Source organism: Falco punctatus (genome assembly GCF_963210335.1).
Source record: "Falco punctatus genome assembly, chromosome: 3".
Classification (NCBI taxonomy): Eukaryota; Metazoa; Chordata; class Aves; order Falconiformes; family Falconidae; genus Falco; species Falco punctatus.
In genome coordinates this window covers 107,292,300-107,309,395 of record NC_137582.1, presented here as the reverse complement: position 1 = coordinate 107,309,395, position 17,096 = coordinate 107,292,300, and the positions used below count along the sequence as shown (strand labels likewise).

Below are 17,096 nucleotides of genomic sequence, written 5' to 3'. Positions count from 1 at the left end.
AACAAATAGAGACGTGTTCAAAGGACCCTCATCTTTTCAAGTGGGTTGCTCAAATACATTTAATAAAGATATACTACAGCTCTGCCTTGCTAAGGAAAAAAGAATCCATATTGTTTTGTTTAATTGGATTAAATCATGATACTGCTGTTTACTAAAAGTAATTTACTTATGAGAACCATGTCTGTATGATGTCCAGAATGGAAAGTTTGCTGCACATATAAGCTAGATATTTATGGGGAAAAATCAGGAGAGTTTAGGCAATTGGAGTTCATTTCTAACCCCCTCAGGTTCAAGCGAGACCACATTGAGACAACTACAAAGCAGCTCTAGTACATCCAGGTCCATGAGAAGACGGTGGACATCCTGTATCCCAGAAGAAACATGCAAATGAAGCTAGAGATATTTTCAGTTATTAAACTCTTTACAGGATCTACCCATGACCAAAATGTACTGGAATAGCCTCCCCGTCTCTCGCCCTCCTTGTCCCTCAACACGATGCCACTGGCACCTCAGTGCTCCGAGCAGGCCCTCTCTGAGCACGGTGTCCCATGACTCTCCTGAATATAAGGGTTTCTCCTGAAGCTGTGCAGACCGAGAGAGCTGTTTTACTAAAGTAAAACCTTAAATGTGGTTATGCAACTTACCACTTCCAGAAAACCAAAGAAAAGGGACAAAGTGAATCATTTCTAAACAACCGAACAGAAACCAGTCCTATAAGAGCTTTCCTTTGTAGATTATCCTCTTCAAGCTGAAGTACAACACTACTGCAAGCCTTTCTGATTTAGGCTTAGCACACACTGTCTGTGTTTTCTGTGCCTAAGCTGCTACTGCTAAGACAGAACGAAGCAGGTGATCTTTCTACTCCGCATTCTGGAAGCTAGACTGGTAAAATAAATGAGGGGTCCACAGAGTCTTAGCAGTTCACAGACTTGACCTACTTCAAAGAAAAACCAAGAAGGGCAGTGGCAGGTTCATGCTGTGAAGAAATTGTTGCTGCTCCAACCCACCACGCCAGATTGTAGGATGCTGCTGTGAGGTCACCTGAACAGATTCACTACAGAATTCAAAGCCACAAAGTGACCTATTTTACGCCCGATAATGAAATAAGATGTTAGGAATTGTTTCCAGAGAAGTACCTGGTCACTGACTGCAGTAAAACCTCTGTGTAGTTAGTACAGCCCTCTCTAGTACTGCCTGCACAAGTTTGTGTTAGAAACTTGCTACATGCACAACCATGCTCACTTCTAACATGTTACTTATTTGAGAGATACAGAAAGCACACATAATCAGAGACAAACCACACAAGGGTAAATGTTATGAGGGTCAGTTTCCTATCATTCCTAAATGCTACCAGACTCCTCTAAGTCAAAAGTAATCCTTAATGAGAACAATTTAAACCGGAAATCAAAACAGGGGTGTATATATACAATTAAATAACTGGTGAATGGCTGTCTGAAAAATTTCTGAAATTTTCAGAGGAGGTTAAATTCTGAATTAAGAGCCAGGAATTTCAAATCTGAAACAGCAATTTTTGGACAATTCTATAATTTCTGACTAGTAAGCCCTTCACAAAGAAGAAGGTACATTTTCATGATTCACTACCAAAAAATTAAGACAAATTTTCCAGGTGAGCTCAACTCCCAAATTAGGTACCTAAATGATAGCTTAATTGCCAAAACCACATCAGACAATATCTAGTCTGAAACTGTATTCCTATTTCTTTTGGTCCATAGGAAAATGGTATTTTGGCAAAATCAAGAGGTTTCACATCAACAGAAAAGAAGAGCTCATTTGCCACAACACAGGAAATACAGTGCTTTCTGACTTTTTCTGCAACTCTGATGACTTTTTTTTCATAAGAACTTACTACTTGGAAAGCAGATAGAACTTTAAGCATTAACAGACTCTTTCAATACTAATCAGGAGTTAGCAGTGAATGGATAGTTTCACAGTCTACAAAACCAGTAACCTGTTGTGCTGTCGAAAGCTGCAGAATTGCCATCTCCTCGTCTTGGTCCCTTTCTTGAACCACACGTGCTGTAACACAGCAGTCAGCCTGATCAGGGTGCAAACATGGCAAGGAGGAAAAAACCTACCCTTTTAGATTTCCGCCTCCTTATCTCAATGACTGACTGCACAGTCATGACTGCCTGCAAAAGGAAAGGGGCAAGACAATATAATGTGGAGGCAAAGCCAACCTAGACCAGTTCGACTGACAAATGAGACTGCACTCTCAAAGAAAAGAACCAGGGCCCCATGAAAGGAACAACTACTCTCTCTACTCTAGCATTCTGTAATAAACTAAACACAAACTGTCTGCTGCTCTGTTCTGACAGTGGAGAACTTAGGAACATAAAACACAGAACCCACATATCGCAGCAATCCCCATCTCAGTGCTCTTTGTTTCCGCCCGAAGCCTGCATGATCTCACTGCTAAAGCATTGATCTTGGTTCTGTGCATGAAATGGGTGTATACTGGCTGACTTGTTAGCACATTTTTCTCATGCTGCTGGGCGCACTTCTCTTAGCATCCAATATTTTTGGCTTTGCCTTTAAAAACAGAATGCGTAATGGAGAGGCTGGGAATATTTTTTGTGCAGAGGAGAGGAAAATGTATTTCAAACTGAGCAAGAAAGCTGCCATTTCAAACACTGAGAGAAAGGTTCACACGAGAAAACCGCGTACAGCATTTTGAACATTAAGAAAATTCTGACCAATTGAGGGAACCTATAACTTCACAGCCTGGATGTTTACCTCTCATATAGGGACTGAGGATACTATCCACATGCTGCAGCTGTGGATTCTGCATGTCAACAAAGACAGATTTGTTAAGCTTCAGCTGAGTACGCATCTGCCTGCTCCTTTCGCTGCAGGTTGCAGAACTGATGTTATAACAGGCAGACTTCAAAACTCCAAAAAAACATTCCTTTAAACACGAGGGTCAGATGGTTCTGATCAAAAGAAAATAAATCAGAAAAGCAAACAAACGCACACAGTAAGCCAAGTTTCACCACGAAAGGCAAGACAATCTTTTTTCCTTGCCTGCTATTGCCCTTATTATCTTTAAAATAGCGGTTCTGGGAAGGAGATTTCAATATATGCCATTAAAAATGCTGTGGCCAAGCCTACAGAGCACATTAACCAGAGGGAAAGGTAAACTACTCTGGATGTTCTACCTAATGAAATGATTTAATAACATCAGCTAGTATAGTTCACTTATAAAAACTTCCATAAGCTTTAGCACTGTATTTTACTCAATTGAGAATTCGTGACAGCTGTTAAGACACCAGCTATCCAATTAGGGCAGAGGAATGGTACAATTCCAATAATTGATTTCAAAATTTGTCAGAAAATTAGAGAAAGTGATCATGACTTTTTTTTTTTCTTCTAAAGAAGGTATTATATGCGACACCTAAAATATTTCTTGAGTGGTACTAAGGAAATGTTTGCACATGGCAAACAGGCTGAAATCTGGGTAAGAACAAATCCACAATGGTTCACATGGCTGATGGAAGTACTTCACAAGACAGTCACAGACAACTAGGAAGGTCTGTTGCAGGTTTTATTTTTGGCTTGGTGAAACGTGATATATAAGATTATCAGATGTACTTGCAGAGAGATAAAGCGGTATAGAACAGAGACAAGATCTGGGCTATTTAATGAAACACCTTCTGTTAAAAACTCAGCTACATAAAAAGGCTGTATCCTGCAAACTTCTGCAGGCCCAAGCAGAGGGTCTGCCCAGAAAACTGTTGTTTGTATTTCTCGACAAGGTCACCTAAGTACAAACCTCTTCCCATCTTTGGATAAAATGGGTAAGCAGAGGGACATACTACACTAAGACCTGGGCAAACCCAGGATCATCTCCCCTGCCTTACCACCAAGGGCAGTTTATGACTCAGTTCAAGAATGACTGACTGCCAGACCTACTCAGCACAACTAATTGCCTTGCACCAGGCACGTGGTCTAGACTTAAAAACTACCCAAAAATAGATAGCTTGGGAAAGATAGGATGTGCAGAGCCTGGTAGTTAAATTTGGAAGTATCCATGCTCAACCCAGGACAAGACAAGATCTTATGCCACATAATCTGCAATTTTTATTACTTGTTTGGCCTCAAGATGTTTTTGCAATATATTGGAAGGTTAACACGGACAAGCAGCTTGCACAAAAGGGAAAAGGTAACTCCTGAGCTCAATTTGTGGCTATGATACCAGCTCTTTCTTGCAGTATCTCTTTGGTCACTTACCCTCATTTCTGCATATAAAGTACATTTAAGTAACAGCTTCAGATTCATTGGGAGAGCAAGATGAGCACACAGAGGTGAGCTGAGGTTTGCACACCTCTTCAAAATCCTTCAGCTACAGACACCGAAGTAAACATTCAACACGTTAGAAAAATTCTGGTGTTAAAGAGCTTTTTTCCATTATAACTGGGAAGTTCACACATCCAAAGGATACACTTTCCCTTTTCTTGAACCAAATTAATTTCTGTTACTACTGCAATGACAAAGCCTGAGGAACTTACACCCAAGTTCTTGGCCTGTGTATTGTGGTCACCAAAAAAAATGCAGTCTGTTTCTCTGCAAGGTAGGCCAGCTGCATGATGTTGTAAATGCCAAGAATGATGAAGGTACAGGGCCTAAGAAACAGAGACTATATTACTTCACTGTGCAGACAGCTAACACAGAATTGCTTGCAGCAGGGCAGGAAATCATATCAAAGATCTCTCCATGATCTTGGCGTCTCCTACACAGATCCTCATCCTCCTTACTAATGCTCATGGAGCTGGAAGATTGCAACAGCTCTGGTGCTTGTCCAGTGGGATGAGGAACAAAAGGCTTGAGCAAAATGATCATGGATGTAAGTTGCTGATACTGCCTATGTGGTAAACTCAACCATTTTTTCTAACATCTCAGCTTAAGAGCAGTCAGCTGCTCACTGTGGGGCCAAGATAATGAATCTCACTCAGAATGCATGGCAAACAGAGGCATTCTGAAGAAAGAATGAAGAGATCTGAAGTCAAGATATGTGTTCTAAAATGCTGGGCCAAGTGGCATATGCCTGTCCGGTAATTCCTTCTGCCTTCGTCTTCTGAACTGTGTAATAGCGTGTGACTAATATCAGTCCTCCCACTTCTTCAGCCTAGTCATTTCAGCTGATATTTTAAAGTGTACCACACTATGTGCTGACATGCCTCCACCCTCTGCTAGCTTTCCTGTTCTAGAGAGAGACAGAGAGAGAATGACTCATGCATCTCTCCTACTATTCAAACCTTCTAAGCAAATTCAAATGAAAGTTTTAAAGGTGCCCTCTTGATTTGGGAATGCCTGGGTGGGGTTTTCTTTTTCTGTGTGCTTGTTTTGTCAAATTATATGTAATTTTCCAACCTCTTTGATGCTGAGACATTTTAATAATTCATGAACCTTTCTGACACTATCAAACTGCAATTTGGAAATGTCAGAGTACCCACTGGTATAGGCATTTGTGGATGCCTATAGGAAAGGAAACGGAAAGAAAGAAGGGTGGTAGAATCAGGTTGCTAAATGCCACGTCTGGCTTGTACTTTGACAGCCACAATTAAACATGGTGGTGCTGGAAAGAAGAAAGCGAAAAAAGTGAAAGTGCATTTTAGACCCGGTACCAGTATTAAATGACTTCATAACACTGGAGATCGTTATTTAACTTTCAGCATATTAATGTCACTTTTAAATGCAAAGTATTTTATCATCAACTCTGGGCATCTTCAAGAGATTGTCATATGATGATTACTACACCAGAGGTAGAACAGCAGCAATCAATCCTGACTGCAAAGTGAGCAAAGAAACAATGAAACCATCAGGAAACACAGACCTGAAAGAGCATTTCTAAGTTTCACAAAACTTGAGCTATTTTGAAGGAGCAGGCTATATCTCAAGAGCAGATGAAAATCCTCATCAGAAAACTGCCTGCCTGCAGATCCTGCTTGCAGCTTCACCCAAACACAGCTGATTACAACAGTAATGGAATAATTAAAAAAAAGCTGGATTACTATAAGGCAGATAGATCCCCACCTCTGATGGCTTTACAGGTCAAACCGACCTCCATCTGGGAGCCTGTGTGCAGCCAGTGGATGTACCATGGTCATGTGGCCATAAGGAAACATGATCTGACACTTTGTTTCTTTATCACATAGAAGTGTAACACTAAGAAAACAATTCTTGTGTTTTGGTTTTTGTTTTTTTAAAACACATGTTAAGAATCCTTAAATGGAACAGAAAACAGCCCTTAAAATCAACTACTTCGAATCAAGAAGCTAGAGAGAAATGCTGTTCAGAAGAGCTGTGATATTTTGTTTTTAACCTAGATCTCCAGAGAACTGGGAGAGGAAAATCATTAGGGAGATCACAGCTCTGCTAAGTACTGCTTTCTCATAGACTTTTACTCCAGGCCAAGTCTTGCCCACAGACATGATCTAGAGAAAGGCACAATCTGATAAAGGCAGCTTGCTTAGTGGCACCTAATGTTGTCCCCAGGACTGCTTGAGAAACCCAGACGTCTTCTTCCCTTCCCGAGCAGCAAGCTCCTGGGGATTCAGAGATGTTTTTCTGGAACCAAACCTCTAGGAAAGGCCTAGGAAGATGAGAGGTTAGGGGCATAGGGGACTGATGTTAGCTTGCTTAAAAGGCTGAACATCTGCATACTTAGTTAACTTTAAAAAGTTAGACTGAGAGGATATGACATGCTTTAGGGGGTGTCTGACCTTCACGTACACGGGTAACCTCTGTTATAGGGGAAAATGCAAGCAGCTGGAGGCCTGCCGAGCTGCCCTCTGCTCTAGGCGTAAAACCCCGCTGCCAGCCTCCAAAACAACCCCGAGGCAGGTTCTAGCAGCCTACTTACAGTCAGCCCTCGCCTCGGGGATTCACTTCCTCCCGTTAAGAGGAGAAACGTCCCTCACCAGCCCCGGTGAGGAGGAGGCGGCCCTCCGCGCCTCAGGCGGGCGGGGAGCGGCGTCCCGCCAAGAGCGCGCGCGGGGCCCCGGCCCTCACCCCTCACCCGCGGCCGGCCCCTTTAAGAGCCTCGGCGGCGCCCCCTGGCGGGCGGACCCCCGGGCCGGGCGGCAGCGGCGGCTCCCGAGGCGCGGGCGGCGGGAGGAGCGCGGCGGGGCGGAGTCGCCAGGCCCGGGCCCCTCTCCCCGCCGGCAGCGGCAAGCCCCGCGCTGTTCCAGTGTCCGTGGCCCCGGGGCTTGCACGGCGCTCGGGCCCGCCCCCGGGGCTCTGCCCCTCAGGAAAACTGCGCGGACCCCGGCGGCAGCACCCGGCCCGGGAGGGTCGGGCCCCTCGGCCGGCGCCAGGCACGGCCTGTCTGCAGGGGGACGGGGCGCTTCGCCAGCGGCTTCGGAGGAACCAGAACGCGCTTCCCCAAACCCTCCTCACGCCGGGAGAGCCCCCCCAGCTGCCCCCGCCGCCCCGGGCCCGTGGGGTGCGTTTTGTCTCGGGGGCGCCCGGCCCACACGTGTCACTGACTCACCCAGGCGACTGCCAAATCACTAGACCATGAATACCTCTTAAAAAAAATAGAAAAAAATAAAAATAAGCAGCCTAATCGCAGCTTGTCAAGTATAAAAGCGGGGACACCGGCAGCCCAAACCTTACGGGTAGTGCCGGCTCCCCCCCACCCCCCACCCCCAGCTCCGAGGCCGAAGGGTTTGCCGGAACGGGCAGGCGGCGTTTTATCACTTAGAGATTGCAAGTTGGATGGCAAAGTCTGGTCTGATGGCTAGCTGGATAATTTGTCTCTCGGCTCACAGAGAAATGATGGAAGTCAATTTGACAGCTGCAAGGCTCCCCAGAGATTCCAGACCCAAAGTGCATAGAGCAGTGACAGACACGGCAATGCTCGGAATATCAATGAAGCTCTGCCTGGGAATAATGCTGAGGCAATACAAATTGCACATGTTCAGCTGGAAGGTTATCACTATCATTATAGTCATTAATTATTGTTATTATTACTTCTATTATTAAGACATAAAAGAAGCCAAAAGCTCTGCGTGGTCTCCTAGAAAACAGATGAGTTCCTGGTTCTGACCCACACCTGCCCTCCATTTCGTGCAATCGTATCGCTGTAAGCAGAGCTACAGAGGGTTAAGAAGATCCCGCACCCTAAGAACCCACCAAGCTTTCCAGCTGTTCAAAAAGGAATAGCACTTGGTCTGAGGTCAGGGAAGGAACAGACTCATTTGGACCCAGCCTTCCTGTGCCTCACGAGAGCACTGCGAGGGGAAACTCGATTGCTTTCTCTTCTCAGGGCGCTGGCGGCTGCCCTGCAGACCGGCGGGTGACCAGGCAGGACGCGAGGCAAGGAAGATCAGAACCAAAGCACAAGAACAACAGCATACAGAGTCCTGGTGTGTGTTCACGCCAACAGAACTGATAACGGCAGAACTTACTGAAGGCCGAATCCTGCTGTATCTAGCAGACTGCAGTTTATCAGCTTAAAATAACAACGTGCAAGTCCCTATTATGCGGTTTCTTGGATGGGTGGCAATAAAACTGGACATCCTTTTCTGCCGCTTGCAGATACAGGTGGTCTCACGTGGAAGCGAATTTAGATTCTTTGCTTATTCTAAATTCTTAGGTTTTCTTGGAAAGTCTTGGGCAGTTGGCTCAAGTATCTTTAAAGTTGAAGCCAAGCGCAGCAGTTAGGGGGCAAAGGAGAGAGGGGAAGACAATCAAACCTCTAAGCAAAACTGCTTTTGTGTTCATATTCAAAACTATTATTTTTTGCCATTGGAGAGAAGAGGTCAATTAAAGCAATACACTAGAACCCGCTTACATAGCAAATTTATTCCTGAAAAATAGATTTACAAGGGACACTAAGCTCAGTGGCAACAGCGTCAATTCAGTCAGAAGAAGCACAATTGTTTGGCTAAAACTATGGCAACTGTACAGATACTAACATGCAATCCTGCTTTATTAAATCAAACCTCTAGTGAATCTGTTATCACCATAGTAACACTGTAGTTATTACATGGAAACATGTTGAACTACAGTTTGATATTAGCATCTGGTTAGCATCTGCACAGTTTCGTATTCACATTACTAAAATTATAATCCAGGCAGAGAAAAGCTGAAGTAACTATAGCTTTAAGGCCAAACCCTGGTCTCAGGTGCATTATATTTAACATACAAGTCCATGATATGTACCCTATATCTGGATTTATAATTAGGGTCTTGGTGTGGTATTTAGAGGTTAGTTTATGTATCTCCTAGGATGCGAATGCACACACACCACGTCGTTCTTAAAAATATCCATGCAAAAAAACTGCAGAACCATATGATGATTGCAGCTGACCTTCTCACAAGCGCTCTCCAAAGCGACCCAGGTTTGCAGAGACTGCTTCAAACATTCCAAAGCTCCAAGCAGTTTCCAACAGAGCTTGTTTTATTCTTATTTATTTTAAGCCACCTGCCACAACATTTTTCCTGTCTTCTTCCTCCCACATAAAGTGTGGCACTTTGTATTCAGGCCAGTGCCATTTTGTGAATAAAGTTAGGAATTTTGCAATCTGAGAAAAGTGATAGGTTTAAGGCCTAAAGATCTACACACAGTCAGGATGAGAAGTGGCTGAGTTATCACTAGAAAGAGATATTTCTGGGGTTTAAAAAAAAAAAAAAAAAAAAAAAAAAAAGGAAAAACATGGTTACACAGTTTTCTTTTGAGCTAATTATAGATTGTGATATACATTTGTTCCTTTGCCACTAAAGCCCACATACTTAGACTCCCAGTAATCCAGTTTCTAGATTTATAGACAGAAGATGGAAGCTAGTAAGTATTCTTCCAGTTATTAAAACATAATTTCTTTTTTGCAGGATGTAGCATAAAGAAAATAATTTCTAAGAAAATTCTAGTTTCTCTAAGGGAAAAAAAAAAAAAAAAAAAAAAGATCAGTGTTGCATGCTATTGAAGATATACCTGTCTTTGCCTGGGCTTTGCTATTCTTTGTCATGCCAAACACAGAGATGGAGGAACAATTTAAAGTAAAGTACAATTTTAAGAAAGTCGGTAAATTGAAACACTTATTTTCTCAATGTGTCTCTCACCAAGTGATTAAAGCACCAGAAGTCAGCAGAAAAAAAATCATAAAAGTCTGTATTATCAAGTTAATTATACAAATAACAGGAAAAAGTGTTGTATAATCCTCACCCAAGAGTTAGATTGCCTATCTGCATTCTCCATATGTCTTCCTTCTCATAACTGGATATTATACAATATGAGAAGGCAGCACAACACAGGAACAAGAGTGACAGAATATAATTTCTAGTAACAATTTGCTGCCTCAAAAATAGCCATGTAAAATTAGGTCTTTTTTTTTTCCCCCTACTTGCATGGTCTAACAAACTTACCCTCTACTCAGCTGATTCATGTTTAGCTTCAACCCTTCCTAACAACCTCTCTGCTGTTCCTGCTTGATCTCAGCCATGTCATGTAGACTGTCTTAAGGAATGTAGCCTGTTTGAGGCAGAATAAAAGAACAAACTAGCAGTTGAGAAGAAAGTTGTGTCATTTTTTCTTCTCAATAAACTAAAGATCTCATAAGCAAGAAAACATAATTGCATAACAGCTGGGTATCTAGATAAAAGAGACGTCCAATGCTCCCTCAGAAAAATAAACACTTTCCAGAGACTATATATTGCAAACAACTGGAATATGTGGCATTTCAGTCCTCTCCCACCAGAGAAATCTGTTAGATGTCGCTGCATGTTATTTTGCAAAGACAACATACGTGATCCCTGTGCCATGAAGTTATTTCCATATGGATCACAAAGCCATTTCTTTGAAAGTATATAGGAAAGATGAATAAACGGAGTTAAACTGACTGCATGGGCTAACTTGCCACTACCCTTGAAGGCATGTAATATAAATGCAGAATAAGTTATGGATAAATAACTGGAGCAAAATAAACACTATCTTAATATTCCAATTTTCAAACAAATCAGAATATTCTGATTGGGTTGCACCTATCCTCCACATTTCTAATGAGGCAGAGTACGCTGTGAGTGGGACAGGATTAAATGCACAGCTTTTAGAAGTGCTTAAATACCTACACCTGTAGATAATACTTAGATTTTCAAAAGCACATGGTACCCACCTGCCACCAAAATCAGTGGAGAGTAAAATATACTGGGTGGTCTCAAAACTCCTGTCACATATAGCAGCTTTTCTAAAAGAATCTAATACCTTTTACTTAATCCATTCCCATGCAATTGTCAAGTAGAAATATATTTAAACAAGTTGTTTAATGCTTTGAAGATTATAGCTGTCTGAGGTTTCATGAGTTACTTGTTGAATATTGGTAGGGTTCATGGTTTCAGTTGCAGCAGGAGACAAACCACTGTTAGCACTTGCCCTGGCTTCAAAATTCAAAAAACATATTTAATTTTTGCTTTTTGTGTCTGCTACCATGGAAGGCGTGATGAAGCATACGAGAGACAAGAAGGCAGAAGAATACTTGAATCCATGCAATACACAGCCATGATGCTTTCTGATATTTCCAGAGGATATCCACTGACATAACGCAGCATACATAGACTTGCACGGCCCAACCTGAGTGCTGTGGCTACAGCAGCCACAAGAGCTTGAAGAGGCCTTCCAGGTTCATAGATAAGTCTAGAGAACATCCCCTTCAAGGGCATTTGGTCTTATTTCCTATATAACCCAGATTAAGCAGTTCCACACAGTAATTACTGCCACTGAAGTAGCTACTCCTCCCAGCTGCGTAAGTGAAAATGAGCCAGCCTTCATGTAAACCATATGGAGGGAGGAGTTCATATTGCTTAACTATGATGGCAGGTGAAGATTAAGATTACTGGTGTTGTACATACACTTCCTTTCTGCAGTCTGCAATAAAAAGCACCATTTTGGCTTAAACTACTGCCACAAACTGGAATTCAGTGCAATAGGCTCTACGGTAACTAGATGCAAGCACGGAGCAGCATCCACTGCAACCTGCAAATCTGAAACAGTGCGTTTTTGTGTAAAAAAACCGCCGCAACCAAACCCAAACCAAAATACCAACCAACCAAACCCCCTGCCCATACATAATTGGAAAGACAACATAACAAATACCACCACTAAGGGCAGACAAACAGAAATAACAATTGGGAAAAGGATTAAAACCTGCAGCTTTTTTTTGTGTGTGTGTGCGTGCTTTTTAGTCGCATGTCAAGTTTATAGATATACTTTTCCTCCTTAAATACAGGTTCTACTAACTCCCTCCTGCCTCCCTCATAAAGCAAAGGATAAAGCTAGTTAAAGACATGATCCTTCTCCTTGTCAGGTAAGGATGAGACGCAGCTTTGACAAAGACAACAGTTACACCAGTAAGAAGCCAACACCAGGGAAGATCAGACCTTATGCTTTACATAGAAGTTCTTAGGCAACTCAAGTTCAACTTACCTAATGCACACAAGCTCTCTGCAAGGAAAACACATCACTTCAGACTCACCATGAGGTGAACCAGGTGGGGTCAGTAACCTACTGGGACTGATCCCGCCTGGCTTACTTCATGGAAAAACTGAAGTGCTATATATTTGCTGGGCTTTTCTTCAGCATAGCTTACACACATTGGTTCCTCTAAAGTTACTTCTTGCTTCCCCACTCCCCCAAACCCACTTTTTTTTTCTTTTTAACAGGAAGAAAAGCCCCACAAGGACCCACACTGAGCAGTCACATCTCTAAAAGTAAAAAAAGATACCTCATACACATTCCTGCTTCAACAAAAAACCAAAACCATAACAGGACTGATCTGCTGCTGTTTTTCCTCTCGCTCTGATCTTTGGCATTCCCTTCCCCACTATTCAGCTCACCTTTCAGGAGAAACTGCTGCTTCCAAATGGCAATTTCATAAGCACCTGTGAGAGAACTTAATTGGAACTAATTATCTGTTGGTTGTCTGGGACCTGAGGAGTCACAGCAATTACTTCAGTCAAGAAACAACCTGGGGGAGGGCGTTGCTTCTTTTCAGAAAAATGAACTAAGCTACTCCCTAAAGGAAAGTTCTTAAAGAGATGGAACCTGTCAAATACAAGTTAAATACAAGTCAGTGAAACACTGCAACCAATCATTTATTATTACGAGTAACAATCACATCTCCACCAGTAATATGTATATGTTCATCGAAAATAGGTCTTCTTGTGCTAGTTTTGATATGATTATAGATTTGTTACTAATGTAGACAAGGCAGACATTGCCATTCAGGTAGGTAAGCAAAGGGAATAAGAAGATAGCAAGCAACCTTGGATAATTTTGGACCTGGGTCTAACTGGGAGTTAATCATCTACATGGAGAAGAAAGGAAAGGTAGAGGTGAGAGGTTAAAGAAAGAAGGAAGCTTAGTGGAAAAGGCTGCGAGTTGGAAGAAATAGTTGTGAGCCCAAAGCAGAAAGAATTCAATGGAAGTGCAGAAAATTCTCTGGTGATTTATAACTGTACAGTTCTCATTCTATGAAATAATGATAACTGAAATTAAGTCCTCTTTCAACACTACAGGACATTTCCTTTGTGATGGAGATGAATCCCTTAAGAACTGTGAGGAGGAACATGAGCCATAGTGAAATATTACTGTTTTAGCCAAGAGAGAGCAACATCAACTTTGTAATATATGTTTGCCTGTGTAGCACAGGTGCATTTTAACCAAGTCTCCCAGGAGATTCGCCTAAGGCCAGGCTGTCGCTGTATAAAAAGAACAGAAAAGAAATATGTTTAAGTAATAGCAAAGGTAAATTTGGCCGGACTGCTGCCTAATGGGAGAAAGAAGGAATAATACAATTTTTTAAAAGCAACTCTCCAGAGGCTGGCTCCCCTTACTTAAGACTTCCCTGCAGCACATGTGCTTGGGAAGACACAAGCCAGGTATTTATTTTCAGTTCTGTTGAAATTCAAAAAAGAAGACAGCCCTTCTGGAAGCATAAGTAACTACTTTGGGACAAAGCAACAGAGTTTACAGAGTACACGGTTTTAGTAGCAGCCAAGGTAGAGCCTGTAAGTGGATGATACCATGAAGCATTGATGCAATCTTTACACTTCGCAACTACATTCTTAAACCAATTTAGCTCTGACTTCAGTGTCTGCAGAATCAAGCAGAAGATGACCAGAGGAGGAGACAATGATGGTATTCAGTGATGGAAAAAAAAATAAATGAATAAAACTGTAAATACTTTTTTAGGGCAGGAGTTGCTTTGCTGGAGGGTGCCTGCATAAGTGTTATTATGGCTGGATGACAACAGGCAAGATTCTCTTCGGATCCAAAACATTAGCCAGATTAAATTTTCTCAGAAATCACCAGTATCCCCTTGACAGCAAACCAGATAGCAACTGTGGGCAGTTCATGAGGTCTTACTCCCAGCACGCCACCTAAAGAAATCAGAGGGTCAAGCCTTTCCTTTTTCCTTCAAGACTGGTCAAAGTCCTTCTCCACCAGCTGACAGTTAATGAGGTCCAAGACCCCACGGGGATTCACTTAGCTAATGAGAGCTGAAGACTTGGACTCTGCAGGTAGCTCTAAGAATCTTCCTGGATAAGACCCTATATGTTTGAAATCAAAAAGCATGGCCATGCTTCATGGTAGACTGCATTGGTAAAATTTTTTATCATGCCTTCTGTCTGTTGGGTAATCTCCATTAAACTTGACAAAAACTTCTGATAAAATCTACACTGAGAACAAAGAACAACGAGGAGGAGGAGAAAGGGCGAATTTTAACAGCTTATATATGACTTTCCATAAAATCCATGGTCTTCCTTTCTGTATCATCTACACAAAGACCCCAAAGTTGGCAAATTAGGGGAAAGGGAATCAAAGATTATTTGCATAAAATGGAAACAGAAAAAACCCAGAGCTATACAGAATAAATTATATTCTACTCAAAGGAAATTCACAGCCCTGTTTCTATAATCTTGGGAAGGAAGCCAAAGACGACTGGAAATACACAGAAAGCTTTAAACAATTGATCTTACTGGGAGGTTACACTGATACCTTTTATCCTCCTGGTATCCAGATGTTTCAAGAAACTACCCAGAAGTGAAACACTTGTAAGTTTCTAGGAAATAAAGTGGAGAATCATTTTCCTCTTTCCCTTCCAGCCTCCTGTCAAGCCATCTATCTAGCCTGCAGTACCTGCGTGTAAGTTCTCCGTAATACCGCAGACAGCCTGCCTCAGGCTTTTGATCTTAGATCTCACAAAAGCCATGAAAAGGTGAAGGGAGGTAGCAGTTGAAAAGGAGCATCCTGAGGGAGACACTGTGTGTTGCAGCAGCTGCTGCAATGATGGCTGGGCTGGTGCTCCTGAAAGAGAATGGTTTGTGTCAAGGAATGCTGTACTGCTGGACAATACTGTGGTTTTCAGAGAAGAGGTAGGGAGAGCATTTTGACAATCTGCACTTTTAATACCTTCAGTACAGAGATGCTGGAAATGGCTGTACTTTAGCGATGGCTTATGTTGTGCCTTTACAGATTTAGACCTAGTGCTTCAATTACATGCACAACATTATTGCTCCAGCTTTGCCCTCAGAAATCAAACGGCAGCGGCCCAAATGCTAGATGCAGACCCCAATCTGTAAGGCATTACAAAACACTACAAGATATTATTTTATCTACAAGTGCTAAGAGGTTAGCATTTCTCTACCCTACTAACTACAATCTGATGTGCCTTCTTGAGGCAGATTTCAATGAAGAAAAATCCTCTGACAACCCCCGCCCTCTTCCAACATAAAAACTGGAGCATGCCTCTTTAAAACTAGCCTATTTAGGCCACAGATGCTAAATGAATTCAGCAGACAGACGGAGTAATGGAATGTCAGTGTTCCAGTCTGCTGCCTTGAAGCAATAGGGGTTTTTTTATTATTAATTTCTCCTCTCATTTTCCAATGCTGCCTCTGGGCTCCATGCTTTAGATGCAGTATTCTTGTCAGTCTCGCTAACCCAATTTGGATATAATTAAATTTTAAAATATTAAAGGGATTATAAATACTTCCCACCCCACTTCTCCCGCCCCATTCCCTTTCATGCTGTCCCTCTAAAACTGCTGAATTTTGCTTCAGGACTTAAAATGTGTTACTGCAGAATCTGATTTGTTACTGCAGTTTCCTTTGCAAAGGCTGGAGAATATCTGAAAGGAAAAAAGCCCAGAGTTAATTCCAGTAAAAGGTGCCCAGGAGCTTTATGAGATAAAGAGCTTTCTGCCATTCTGACATCTTGGAACCTGATCTCACTCCCATTTAAATTAATGTTAAGACTCTCAAATTCTTAAAACAGAAAGATTTTTGAGTCATATACGAGTCCTCATAATGCTACAACAAGGATGCAGTTTATCACAGAATGATTGAGGTTGAGATCATCTAGTCTAACCACGCTGCTCAAGCAGGGTCAGCTAGAGTAGTTTGCTCAGCACCATGCCCAGTCGGATTTTGAATATATCCAAGGATGGAGACTCCACAACCTGCCTGAACAACCTGTTCCAGTGTTTGACCACCCTCACAGTCAAAAGCTTTTTCTTGTGTTGAGACTGAACACAAGAAGTCTGTTTCTTTCTTGTACTGGAGAGCCCAGACCTGGCCACAGTACTCCAGATGTGGCCTCGCCAGTGCTGAGGAGAGGGAAAGGATCACCTTCCTTGACCTGCCGGCAGTGCTTCTCCTAATGTACCCCAGGGTGATGTATGTTGCCCACCCTTCCTGTGAGGATGTCTTGCTGGCTCATGGTCAGCTTGTCGTCCACTGGCACCCCAAGATTCTTCTCTGCAAAGCTGCTTCCCAGCCGGCTGGCCCACAGCACGCACTGGTGCCTGAGGTTACTCCTCCCTGGGTGCAAGACTTTGCATTTCCTTTTGCTGAGCTTCGTGAGGTTCTTCTTTGCCCAGTTCTCCAGCCTGTCCAGGTCCCTTTGAATGGCAGCACAAGCATCTGGTGTGCAGTCACTCCTTGTCATCACCCGCAGTTACTGAGCATGCCGTGTGCCCTATCATCCAGGTTATAAATGAAGATGCTAAATGCTGTTGGCCCCAGTATCAACCCCTGGGGTACATGGCTACTGATTTGGCTGCAGCTGGACTTTGTGCCGC

General features: G+C 42.6%; 1 protein-coding gene across 1 annotated transcript in view; it reads right to left on the bottom strand.

Annotated features, from left to right (window-relative positions):
- MORN1 (MORN repeat containing 1) overlaps positions 1-17,096 on the bottom strand; it is a gene marked incomplete at its 5' end in the record, with an annotated part of 180,856 nt that overhangs the window by 32,526 nt on the left and 131,234 nt on the right.